At 34.5% G+C, this 13,654-nt stretch overlaps 2 long non-coding RNA genes across 20 annotated transcripts in view; one reads left to right on the forward strand and one right to left on the reverse strand.

The window, feature by feature from the left end:
• The window catches only part of si:ch211-143l19.3, a 116,648-nt gene that overhangs the window by 83,533 nt on the left and 19,461 nt on the right, over positions 1 to 13,654 (reverse strand). For 6 of the 19 annotated variants that reach the window (XR_012389840.1, XR_012389835.1, XR_012389843.1 and 3 more), the window contains exons 1-2: positions 2,447 to 2,723; positions 1,859 to 1,988 (exon numbers count right to left, since the gene is read on the reverse strand). The exons of 1 other annotated variant lie outside the window; for it this stretch is intronic. This is a non-coding gene — a long non-coding RNA (si:ch211-143l19.3). Of the gene's footprint in view, positions 1 to 1,858; positions 2,093 to 2,446; positions 2,724 to 5,341; positions 5,541 to 5,657; positions 5,711 to 13,654 lie in introns of those variants that run through there. 12 more of the 19 variants (XR_012389844.1, XR_012389833.1, XR_012389834.1 and 9 more) reach the window with 6 other exon arrangements.
• On the forward strand, positions 1,740 to 5,749 carry LOC141377551 (uncharacterized). Its single transcript, XR_012389855.1, has 2 exons — positions 1,740 to 2,041; positions 5,373 to 5,749. It is a non-coding gene; the product is annotated as an uncharacterized lncRNA (long non-coding RNA).

A 13,654-nucleotide genomic window follows, 5' to 3' on the forward strand; every position in this document is an offset into this window, starting at 1 on the left:
AATTAGTCAGTACTGAAGTCAAATCTAGAGTTTATCTAAAAAAATAACTTACAATAATGACTCAAAATTTAGTAGCCCAAATATATGTTAGGGGGAAAATATTAAATACAATTTTGTTGTTATGTTGTAGGTTGTAATTTTCTTTACATGAGTTTAAATGTATTTTCTTTCCATTTTTAATAATGTTCTGTGACTAAAATATTATTTCAAAAAAATATTTGTTTAATAAATCTATTTTGTTCAAATGGACCAATATATATTACCCATTCACTGAGAAATGGATAGAAATATTCATTTTCAAAATGGGCTGTACTCAATTATGATGAACACTGTGACTTTCCACACATTAAATAATAATCTGCCTAAAACGATGCACCAATTTTTTAATTTCTTTTAAAAAACATATGCATTTACAAAGAATATGATAACTGTCACTATATTAGTGTATGTTGCAGCACATGAATAAAGGCATGTTTGAGAAGCTCCTTAGCCAATCAGTCAGTGATAAATAGGATTTGTAATCTAATGCAGCATGAAGCTAATGTGCACACATCATCTGCAGGGACATTAAGACATGCTGCATATGCTCTGAATGCACAGTCTCTATTTGCTGCTCAATGACAACATTTTTCTACAATATCTTTAACTTTCAGGAGGAAAAAATTTAACGAAACATTTATAAAAGCACATTTAGTACATGATGCGTTAAATGAAAATAGTTTTAACTACATTTATTCTAGGCCAGTGAAAGCTAATTTCAATTAAACCGCTGATTTAATTTAGCAGAAAATGACTATAAATATGGTTTTGATTAAATCACTGAGCAAATTCTAATAGCACATGCAATTGTCTTTGAGTTTGGAGGTGTTATTACCTTTGGCTAAATTAATCGGAAGGGGTTTCTCAATGTGTTAAGCAGTATCTCAGTCTCCAGCACATCAGAATTTGATAATGTTTATAACATCTCAGGATAAGTGTCTGTCAGACAAACGATTAGAATGGTACACAAGGAAATAATTTTTAAATAAAGAAAGAAATGGGTCTAAAACAACAAACTTTCATTTTCAGAAACCACATATCAATATTGAGCATACTGAGCAAAATACACAGTACATTTTTTTAACTCCATGTTGTCTTTTGTCAGGCATATTTGCAGAAATGGATCAAAATTACCATCATTGAAATGCCATCATTGGCTGCAAGGCTAATTACAAACCTCATTATTTCCCATGTATCTTTTGAATCATTTCCATGTACTACAGTTTCTCCAAAACAATAGAAACTTTCTCTTTTTTTGTTTAGCACAGAATGCTGAGTTGTCTGATTCTGCTTTGCACCAAATGTGGCAAGCAGATGGCTTTTGTTTTAAACATAATTAAGATCCCACTAATCTGGTGCCTTTTAAAACGAAACAGTCGCTTCGTCAGACCTTCATTAGTTAAGATAATATTGTGGAAATGCACAATTAATTTGCAGGGTATATCTTTAATTAATTAAATACACCCAATTTTGTAATATGATTAATGCCAGAAAGTTGCTATCTCCAAATTATTCCAAAATGAATACGTAATGATTATACTGAGGTCCCGGCTGTGGCTAAAAACCTGAAGAACTAATTACGCAGGGTAATTTATTAAATCTCCAGGAAAGAAACAAACAAGTATAAATTGATATATTAATCATGGGCTTCATTACGTTAATCTGCCAGTGATTTGAGGTGAAAATGACGAATCTCTGTTGAACGCTGAGCACTTGATAATGGAGATACTGCCCATAAATTTACTCTACATAAAGGCCTCATTAAAAGAAGCATAATTTAATTAAGAGTTAGCCATCGCCCTCTAAATGCATTAATTACCTTGGGTATGATGAGATGAGTTTTGGGATTACTGATGATTTCATTATGGCCAGTGTTGCTGCTAACTGTGGCAGGGACCTGCTGTTGTTGACAGGATAATGGATTGGGTGCCTGGGGATGAATCTTTCACCTTGGCAAAAAGAGAAACAGAGGGGACACAGAGGACTACTGGACCCCTGAACAGTAGGTGGACACCAGCGTCCATTATATTTATCAACTAGCTGAGTTCCATATCAGTATCTGTCCAATGAGCACTGTGAGCTGTGCGAAGCTCAATGTTTTATATTACGTCATATGTCACGCAAATGTTGTCGCATAAAACAGCATAAAAAAAAAAAAAAAAAAAAAAATAAATAAAAATAAAACAGCATAAAAACCCGTAAAACATGATTTATGACAGCAACCTGTAACAAATACTAGCATAGGGCCTACTGTCGCTACGAAATCAGGATACAAGTAGGCCTAGTCCAACAGCAACATGTAGCTTAGGACAATAAAATGCTAGCATTTTGACAGGTTCAATTAAATACTACAATGTTAATAGCATTTAAAGCTATTCGACGAAAAACAAGTTCTGAGGTAACTCACGCTTTAACGACGACACGAATGACGTCTTGAGAAGCATCGTAGTGGCGTTGTAAAACTGCTTTCTGGTAGAGAGCAGAGACTTCGTAGCGAGATGTGTTAGCAGAATTTAGCGATTCAAAGTATAAGAAACTACATACTAAAAATATATTTATACCAAACGTAGTTCTGGCACAGTTTTAAAACGTTTTCAATAATGTTTGTTTAATGTTTGTCCTACAACGCGACGGAAATATTTACAGCTGGCCCGTGTCACGTGACTGCGAGGACCGTCCAGCACAGCTTTGCACAGAGAAGTCAATTTAAATCTTGACCGCAATGTCAATATATCTCAAGATTACTGCTATAATACAGGAAAATGTTGCTAGTAAGTCTTTACAACATATAACTAAATGGTTATTTTTCATGTAGCTTAACCATCAATATTAAGAAAATATTTATAATTGACATTAAAATTAAATATGTAAAATGTCAGTGTCTTCTGGAGATATTTTCTGTTTTTATCTAGGGGATTACTGGATATATTTGAATAAGTATAATATAATATACCTAAAAGTGCACTACCACCAGGAAAATACAAGTATCTGAATTAGAATGATTAATCTCATTATCTTATGTAAACGAGAAAATTAGTAAAATATTCTTTAACCCTTTAACTGCCCCACCAAGAAAACAAAAACTGGATTGCATTTCTTAACTCCTAATGTCGCTAGTCAACACACTCAATGCATTTTTTTTCAACATACCCATAATTTCTAAAATATTAACCTCTACCAAATGGTTGATATATCGGTTTACAGTAAAGTAATGGAATAAATACATATACTATGAAAAATCTGAAAATAAGAAGTGTAAGACCAAATATTTAAAAACATAATCAAAATAAAACATTTTTTTAATTTTAATCTTTATTTTTTAAAGTATGCCATAAATTATTTCAAATTCTCACTTAACATGTTTTCTTGTTTTTTTTGTTTTGTTTTGTTTAGAACAAAACCAATTAAAACTATAATAAACTGGATTATGTTTGATTGATTTCTTTTGTAAACTATGATTGAAAATAAATGAATTTAACAGTCAAAATGTGGTCAACCATTTGGTAGAGCATGTGGTTAACACCGCTGAATTGAACAGTTCTTAAAAATAATATTTTATCTTAGTGTGAAGAACATTTTCTACTTTAAATAATTTTTAATGCAAGGAAACGGTTCTATGTTAAAGGTTTTTCGTGGAACCATTGATGCCCATGAAGAACAGGGAACAAAGTAATGATAGATAGTCATGAAATCGACTCATTTAAAGGTCCTTCAAGAGCAAATGTGCCTTACCCCCTTTCTCTATTTTTATCATTTAAACTCTTTTGCCATAATATGGCAGTTTGCCATGCTTCAAACAAACACTCTCTTTCTTCCACTCTCTGGCTTACTGCTGGGGTGAGAAGGGCACAGTAAGCCTGACAGCTCAAAGCCGTGGAAAATGACATGTCAGTGCCAGATACAAGCTGTTGCAGTTGCACATTGCAGACATGAGCTGCTTCCGTTCAGTGACAGCCTGACAAAGACCTTCGACTACCTTTCAGAGATACACACATCCTGTTGGAACTGTATGTGGCGCAGACTAAGCAGCATTTTTAATGTCACTGTTTGTCAATTAAATAAATGTTTGGTCCAACAAATTGGCCAATAAGTGATCTCCAATGATTCAGTTTCAATTAGTTCTACAAGTTATAATAAGTTATGCATCTGACCTCTTAACGTTGATGACTAAATAATGTAATGGATATAAATGCTCTTAATGAAGTATTATTATGCAATTATTAATTCATGATAAAAATCTGCTTTAAGAATCACATCTCATATTGTATTCAAAATATGTATTTTTTCTGAAGTTAAACAATCCTTAATTTAAAAAATAAAAAATGAGGGAAAATGTATACTAAAAACAGTACCTGATTAGAAAACATCTAATAAATTACAGAAATATATATATTTAAAATTACTATGATAAATACCAGGATTAATGTCATTGGATTTAATGGAATTTAATCAAATTCCTTTGAACTTGGAATTGATGATTGCTAAAAAATGCTTTACTCCTCTTTCTTGTCTTAAGACAACACCGTCATCACCTCCCTGAAAGGTTTTCAAATAAAATACATTTATTTTATTTGCATAAACCAGCACTATGAGAAGTAAAATAAAATAAATAATAATAATCAAAAATTAAATCATGCTGTGATGGGTTGTAACTAGGTACCATTAACCATAATAATTCATAAAAATTTGTAGGATGTGGATATTTTAGTTATAATATATATAGTCATAATAAGTGGTATTAAAAAAAAGGTTTATAGATTACTATAGATTAACAGTTTTTTTTACACTGAAAATATGCATAAAAACACAAAGTGGCATTTTTGCATCTCGTACAATTATAAAAAAAAAAAATCAAATAATGTTTATTTCCTGGTGTCTTGAAGAATTTATCAAGTTTTGTTCCATTATTATAATCTGCACATTTTTATTAATATATGTATATATTTTAACTCTTAATTTATCTCTTATGTGTTAACATGACTAGTTGAACACTCCGTACTGTTGATTAAATAAGTCAATGAATACTCTTTCAGAACTACTATCATCCAATGATCAATTTATGATACAAAAACTGTTGATATAAACACGGACAACCTACAGATTAATTTGACACAAGTAAGTCCTATAAATAATACATTTAGTTTTGTGTTAATAAAAAAAGAAATCCTTCAAACAGGTCTAGTCAGTGAAGCTTCTGGACTGCAGTGAAATGCTAACAAAATCCACCCACCCCCACCCTCGAACAAGCCCCCCCTCCAAAAGTGCTCCAGCCCACAGCTGCGGTATCCAGAAAGACACTCACCGGTGCCAATCCTTCCCTCTGCGTCTTTTAGGTCTTGCTGACGGTTTAGCTGGACAGAGCCGGGTGAGATTGTCAAACCTTGCCGATCTGAGCCGAGAGAGAAGCGCAGGGGAGCGTCAGTCCTCCGTCCCGCAGAAGAGCCAAGCCGAGCCAAGCTGAGCCCTCCCTGCACTGAAGCCATCGCATTCAGCCAAGATTGCTTCATACAAAAGTTGACAATGCCCTAGTGAACGCCATTGTTGATATTCAACATTTTTTAAATAGCTGAGCAGAATGGACAACATGGCAGACTACAAAACTTGGAGGGGAAACTGACCTGGAGCTCCTGAAAAGCACCACTGAATGTGAAAGAGAAACAGCACAGAGAATCTGAAATAAAGCAAAACAGATTGATGCTTTTGAAGCCCACACGAGATGTTCAGTGCTCAGATTTACAGCCGGAATGGGCCTTGTTCTCAATTCTGGAAAATCCAATTGCATATATTATATTATATTATATTATATTATATTATATTATATTATATTATATTATATTATATTATATTATATTATATTATATTATATTATATTATATTATATACATGGTGGCTCATTAGTTAGCACTGTTGCCTTACAGCAAGAAGGTCTCTGGTTCAAGTCCCGGCTGGGCCAGTTGACAGTCTAATGACATGCGCTAAAGGTGAATTAAATAAGCTAAATTGGCTGTAGTGTTTGTGTGTGAATGAGTGTCTGTGAATGTTTCCCGGTGATAGGTTGCAGCTGTAAGGGCATTTGCTGCATAAAACATAAGCTGGATAAGTTGGTGGTTCATTCCGCTGTGGCGACCCCTGATTAATAAAGGGACTAAGCCGAAAAGAAAATGATTGAATGAATGAAATTGGCCGTAGTGTATGTGTGTAAATGAGTGTGCATGGGTGTTTCCCAGTTTTGGGTTGCAACTGGAACGGCATCCGCTGTGTAAATATACGCTGGATAAGTTGGCGGTTCATTCCACTATGGCGACCCCTGATGAATTAAGGGACTCAGCCGAAAATTAATGAATGAATGTGTGTGAATGGACATTATGGATGTTTGGGTGTTGTATGGGTGTTTCCCAGTGTTGGATTGCGGCTGAAAGGGCATCCGTTGCGCATAACATATGCAGGATAAGTGGCAGTTTCTTTCCGCTGTGGCAACCCCTGATTAAGGGAAAGAAAATGAATGAATGAAATTGTCCGAAGTGCATGTATGTGAATGAGTGTGTATGGGTGTTTTCTAGAAATGGGCTGCAGCTGGAAGAGCATCTGCTGTGTAAAACAGATGCTGGATAAGTTGGTGGTTCATTCCGCTGTGGCAACCCCTGATGAAGGGACTAAGCCGAAGAAAAATGAATTATATTATAAATTATTTTATAAGTATGTTTATATCTGACTATTAAATCCATCAGATGATTAATCAGTTTTGGGGAAAAAAATGCTTGCATTCCTTTAAAGCAAAAAAAAAAACATGATTCACTTCAGAATAGGGAAAAACACTAACACTTTGCTGCGGTTGAGTAGCTGACAAGTAATATATGAAAGCACTGCAAACATAAACTGCAATATAAATGATGACCTCTCTGTGCTCATCCATTTCAGCCTTTAATTGTTGTTCTGATTGCCTTGATGGCTCCTGACAGTAAGTGGTGTTTTATTTCCATCTTTGTCAAAATGACAGGCACAGATTAATAAAGACATTTACTGCAACCCTCGCCACCCATCTGTCAACATGAAACCTGGAGCAATAAACACAGAGGGAAACCTTAAGGCTTAATGCAATTTCATAACCAGGAATTTCTGTGGCATTTAAGCTCACTGGCCGTCACTCAGTAGTAATGAGTGTTTAATTATAAAAAGGTGAGAAACTGTAGCTACTGCACCCATCTAAAAGCCATAATCACGTTCACACTTTACAGATGGCTTTTATTTGCCTCATTACCATACATGCCACAGGGGGCAGCTTTGTTTCACGTCGTTACATATATCAAAACACAGAGTTCCAACTACTTTATGCATTTGTTTTCCAGCAATTAGTCTATAATCAAGCACCTTCTGAGCTCTATGTGATTTCCAAGGGTTTAAAGTATGGGATTAGTCACCCGGAAAACTGGCCATCTGAGCGGGAGGAGGCCACCAGAATTGCATAATTATATTGATCAGGGCCAAATTACAGCCTTGACAGCAGAGGCCGGCCTAGTCTGATCCTACAGGTGTGTAGGGGAAGAGAGAGCAAGCTGCTGGGAGAAAGATCTTCCTGGAAATCGACGTCAGTGGCACTCATCTCACACCATTACCTGCCATCAAAGTGCTAATTTTACTCTGCACATTACACCCAATCCTGCTCGTCCAGCCCCCTCCATGCTGGGCCGGATGGAGAAGCCTGGTGGGAAAACGACATTCAATCTGCCGGCCGCCCCATTCAGGCTAAATTGTAAAATGATGGCTTTCCACCTCTAAAGTTTCAGGAAGTGAAAGGTGGCACCAGTTCTGGGTTGAGCCGAGGAAGAACAGAGAAGGAGAATCAAATCCTCCAAACTCTGTGCACAAAGTATGCATGATGAACATTATTAAATAATCATGGGTATAATGTTTAAAAAAGTTTGCATGGTTCCATACACAGATCCCCTATATGAGGCAAAATCTTCATTAAAGTGGATTTTGTATTTATTATTATTTTTGTATATATATTTTTTCAGGTTATTGGTTGTTTACAGGGTCTTTTAATGATCTTAGATTTTAAGTTTTCTGTAACCCAAGTTTGGTTCTATAAGATCTTTGCAAACCTGCATTTCAACCTTAATTCATAAGATTGATAACTTTGGTACCTTTGACAGAAAGAAAATTTACCTGATATTTTAAGAGTCTATTGAAATTATATTTGCCATATCATAAAAATTCTTATGTATAAAATACAATGTGTTAATCAAAAGTAATGCTTACTTTTTCTAAGCAAATCTTTATATATTTATTCAAATTAATAAATAGTGCACTTTTAAAAAAATTAAGCCAGAACAACAAAAAAACACAATCCTTATTTCCCTTTCACTTTTTCTAGTCCACTCAACTTTTAAAAACATTGGCTGCTCTGGCCTAAAAACATTTAGTTGGGTTAACATAAGATTATTTATTAGTTTTCTAAAGTTGTGAACTACTCTGAAACAAAACCTTTTAAGTTATGCCAACTAAACATTTTTTGTCTGCGGAACTAAATGCCTGAAGTTAAATGAACAAACTTTATTTTTTTTCTTGTGTACTCAACATTTTTTTCACCTTTAGTTGATATGACAGTAGAGAGATAAGAAAGCATGGGAAGAGCAGAGAGGGGACGAATCAAGATAGGACTTTGAGGCGGGAATCGAACTTGGGTCGCCGTGAACACTGGAGTGCAATATGTAGACGCACTAGCCACTACACCATTGGTTCCAACGTGTGCTCAACTTTTGAAAACATCAGTTGCACTGGCCTAAAATGTCTGAAGTTGAGTGAACAATCGGTACTTAGAAACATTACATTATCAGATGAACAAACAATTTAATTGGAAACAAAACTAAAACAGAGACATAAAAACAGGACAGGAGGCAAAACAACAATAATGGTAAACAAGACAAGAATCAAAACGGGCAGGACAAACGGGGGGAAATGCTTTGTAATGCTTCACATGTTAAGTATGCTTTTCTGTTTTTTCAATTGAACTATGTTTGTTTGTTCTGATAATATATTATTTCTTAGCACCAATTTCCATGGGAGTTTTTGTTGTTGTTGTTGTTGTTGTTGTTGTTGTTGTTGTTGTTGTTCAACGAAAGGAAATAAGGATTATGTTTTTTTTGTTCCTTCAACTTAAGGCATTATAGTTCAGCAGACAAAAAAATGTTCAGTTGGCTCAACTTAAAAAGTTTTGTTACAGAGTAGTTCAGGATTTTTTTTTAAACTTTTTTTCAGTGTAGCATGGTTATAGCTTACAAACAATAAAATATTAAAGCTAAAATATTTTTTGTTGGCAGATTATACATCATAATTTAGTATAATAAATATGTTTTGCAGAAGTGCAATAACATACTTATACTGTCATGTACTTAATATGTGTATTAATATATATATATATATATATATATATATATATATATATATATATATATATATATATATATATATATATATATATATATATATAAAGCGCAGTGGGTAGCAAGAAGGTCGCTGGTTTAAGCCTCGACTGTGTCAGTTGGCATTTCTGTGTGAAGTTTCTGTGCATGTTCTCCGAAGTTTCTGTGCATGTTCTCCCCGTGTTTGCTTATGTTTCCTCCGGGTGCTCTGGTTTACCCCACAGTCCAAAGACATGCGCTATAGGTGAATTGAATTAGCTAAATTGGCCGTATAGTGAATGTAAAAGTTTACGGGTGTTTTCTGGTGTTGGGTTGCAGCTGGAAGGGCATCCGCTGCAAAAAACGTGCTGGATAAGTTGGCGGTTCATTCCACTGTGGCGACCCCTGATTAATAAAGGGACTAAGCCAAAAAGAAAATGAATGAATGATAAAATATATAAAAGTGATCATATGTAACTTGTATTTTATAAGATTAACAACATGGGTAAAACCTAGTGATAAATGAGTAAAACCTAGTCTTAAAACTACAACTAATCAGTATTTAAGGCCTGCACTTCGATCTTTCACATCTTGTCATCCAACAAGATTTTTAGTATATAAACTATTACCATGCATTACATTTTAGTGGATGTCTTTTTAAATAAAAAAGTATCATATGCTCAATAATAGTTTCACTCAGCAGTCCAGATGCAAGAATATAAAAGGCTGGAACACAGCACAGCTCAGAAATGTGCATATAAACACAAGCACACGTGCAAAACAAAAGCGAACTCTTCAGGGCCAAGGCATACAGCGAATATGCAGAAATATTGAACTCAACATAACCCCCCCTTCCCACCGCACACCCGGAAAGAGGGGTGCTCTCTCTGCTAATTAAGTGCTAATGGTTGTGGCCCTGCAGAGAATACTAATTAGGATTTCTATTCTCCTTTTGGGTGAGCATGTACTTCAACACAGCCTAATGAGGGGAGGCAGGTATGTGTGCGCTGTGTGCTGGGTTAATGGGGGGTCCACTCTCAGGTCTCAGGGCTGTGGGTTGAAGAGGGAGGCGTTTCCTGTGCCTTGGCCTCTTTCACTTAGAACCACACACACACACACACACACACACACACACACACACACAATGGGAAGTGAAAGGAAGAAACTCCAAGATACCTGGTATTTCAAAATATTCTCCAATTTACTTTGTGCTACGTTCCTCATTTCTTTAAAATCTGTAACTTCCAATGCCAACACACCCTCAGATTTTCTAAATTTGAATGACCTTCTGTATTCAGTGGAACATAAAAGAGGACATCATAATGTATTGAGTGTTTTATGTCTACTTATTTAAGTCTGTGGTGGCTGAAATTATATTGGACCAATACAGAAAATTAATCAGGACTTATGGCAAAAATGGCATTAAAATGAACCAAAATTTCCTTAAAGGTGCCATATAATGCATTGATTCATAGTTAATTGTCTGTAAAGCCTGCATAATAAGTTTTTGGCTTAGGTAAGTTAAAAAACAATTCTCATTTATTACTGCAGAATACACCCCTGGAATGACAAGCTCCATTTTGACCTTATTTGGAATGATTGTGAGTATTAATGAGCTCTGCAGCTTGTCTTTATCTGCTCACACACACACATACAGGGTGATGTACTCTGAAATAAATGTGTAAAATAATCACACTTCTTTTGTCAAAAGATTTTTAAAAATTAAGAAGTTGCCTTGTTAAATCTTTTCAACTGAAGTGCTGGAGAGGGTTATTTATAATCCGAAAGGAATGAGTGGGATACATAATTTTTGCTCCTGACTTGTGTCATGGATAAAATATGCAAAATTATAGTTATAGTCAACAAAATGGACTGATAGAGATGTTTTTTAGAGTAATATTTTGAAGCTTTGCTATATATGAAAACTCAGGCAGGAATAATATCAACCTGTGCATTAGAGATGGTGTTTATTGGCTTCTTTTCACTCATTTAGAGCTGAGTGAAATGACACAATGCATAAATGTGCACTGAACACTTACTCAGCAGTCTGTGTGTTTTTGGTGCCTCATTATATTAAATATATGAGACAAATTTTACAATATAAACATTCAGCTAACAAAAGACACATTTAAACACATATAAAATCATTAAATAAATGTATAATTTATATATCCCACATTTTGTGTACCATGCATAGACTGGTAAAGATATGGACATAGTATCTGTGAAGTCACCCATATGCTCTTAAAGTACGCAAATGAAACTACAAATAGGCGCAGCCAACCGTCGCAATTTTGTTCGCGCGTCATCGCACCGACTAAGAGATACCAAACAAGGGCAAAGAGATGGAGCATGAGCGGAGCCACAGACGCGTGCTAGCAGGATTTTCTTTAGGAAAAATGCTTTATACTTCATTACCTGCGACTCATTTGTGTTCTGACCACATGTGCTTGGTTGAATAACAATAAAGTGTTTAGTCTTTTAAAAACACTGTTGTAATACACTGAGTTAATAAACATTGTTTTTATGACATTTTTCTACAAGAGGAAAGCGTGTATTATTTCCAAATACTTCAAATACCAAACCAGCGAGATCTAGCTGTCAGTCCAGTGGCCACATCCTTAATTATGCAGACTTAGAATAACTTACTATAAACAAAACGGAAAAGTTATTAAACCCCCCCCTCACAGTTGTCATTAAGGGTATTAGCTATATGCACCAAAACCATCTTTTGTACCAGGCTGTAAACATGTTTTTATCAGCTGTAAAACTGGCTAATTTAGTATTGCTGTCAGTGAACATTCGGACTTCCTGGAGCTAGCCCCCAAAGGCAAGTCGATGAACTGCAGTTTCAGTTACTTCCGTATTGGCAACATAAATCAAACAATAATGTAAAGACTTTGCTCTGCCTCTCCTGTTTTCAAAATAAGAGTCCCAGATAACTTGATATAAGCTTAAATAAATTAAAATTATAAGGGAAAAAATGTCAATGCTTTCATTTTACACTAAAAGAATTACATGCGAACAAGGTAGCAATGGTGTTTGAGGCTCACGGAAAGCATAGGTATTTGCAGATTATCATTATACAACACCTTTAAAAATACAGCTGCTCAATGAAACTAAACTGTTCACATCTGTCTCTAAGTTGAATGTAAAAACAAAATCAAACTGTCAGTTTTCAGCAACACATTTAGATTAGCATACTTTAATCACGTTTATTTTATATATTTGTTTATAAATATTATGTCGGGATTACAAGTTCAAGATGACAACATTCTATTTGCAACATTCTTTTTGGAGCAATCCATTTAGAAGATTCTATTTCAGAGCATTCAATTTAGAGCATTCTATATTTGAAACATTATAAAATTCAGACATTCTAATTAGAACAAACTATAGTTGGAACTCTCTTTATTTGAAGCATTCTATTGGAACATTCTATATTTGGATTCTAAAGAAAGCTTATCAACATCTAAATTCATCTGCAACAGTCAGGTTGTAGTGCAGAGGTGTTACATAATCTAAGATTCAGTTTGGCTGTAAATATGAGTTCTATAAGTACTTGAACTTTTTTCACAAGTTGGAGTGATAACTAGTTTAATTTGCTAGCTTCAATAATAAAACAGGCATTGAATGTACAGTTGAAGAAAGAATTATTAGCCCCCCTGAGTTATTAGACCCCATTTATTTTTTCCCCCAATTTCTGTTTAGCAAAGAGAAGATTTTTTTCAACGCATTTCTAAACATAATAGTTTTAATAACTCATTTCTAATGACTGATTTATTTTCTTTGCAATGATGACAGTAAATAATGTTTTATAATGTTATAATGTTTTATAATGTTCAGAGGCTTAACTCTGTTAATTAGGTTAACTAGGCAGGTTAGGGTAATTAGGGAAGTTATTGTTTAACAATGGTTTGTTCTGTAGACTATCAAAAACAATATAACTTAAAGGGGCTAATAATATTGACCTTAAAATGGTTTTTAAAAAATTACAAACTGCTTTTATTCTAGCCAAACTAAAACAAATAAGACTTTCTCCAGAATAAAAAAATGTTATCAGACATACTGTGAAAATGTCCTTGCCCTGTTAAAATAATTTAGGAAATATACAAAAAAATCAAAAGCGGGCTAATAATTTTGACTTTAACTCATAACTTGTAATGTCATGAACTGACATTTTTGTTTGTATGATGTGCTATTTCCACAAGCAT

This window comes from Danio rerio, chromosome 14, assembly GCF_049306965.1.
Source record: "Danio rerio strain Tuebingen ecotype United States chromosome 14, GRCz12tu, whole genome shotgun sequence".
NCBI lineage: Eukaryota > Metazoa > Chordata > Actinopteri > Cypriniformes > Danionidae > Danio > Danio rerio.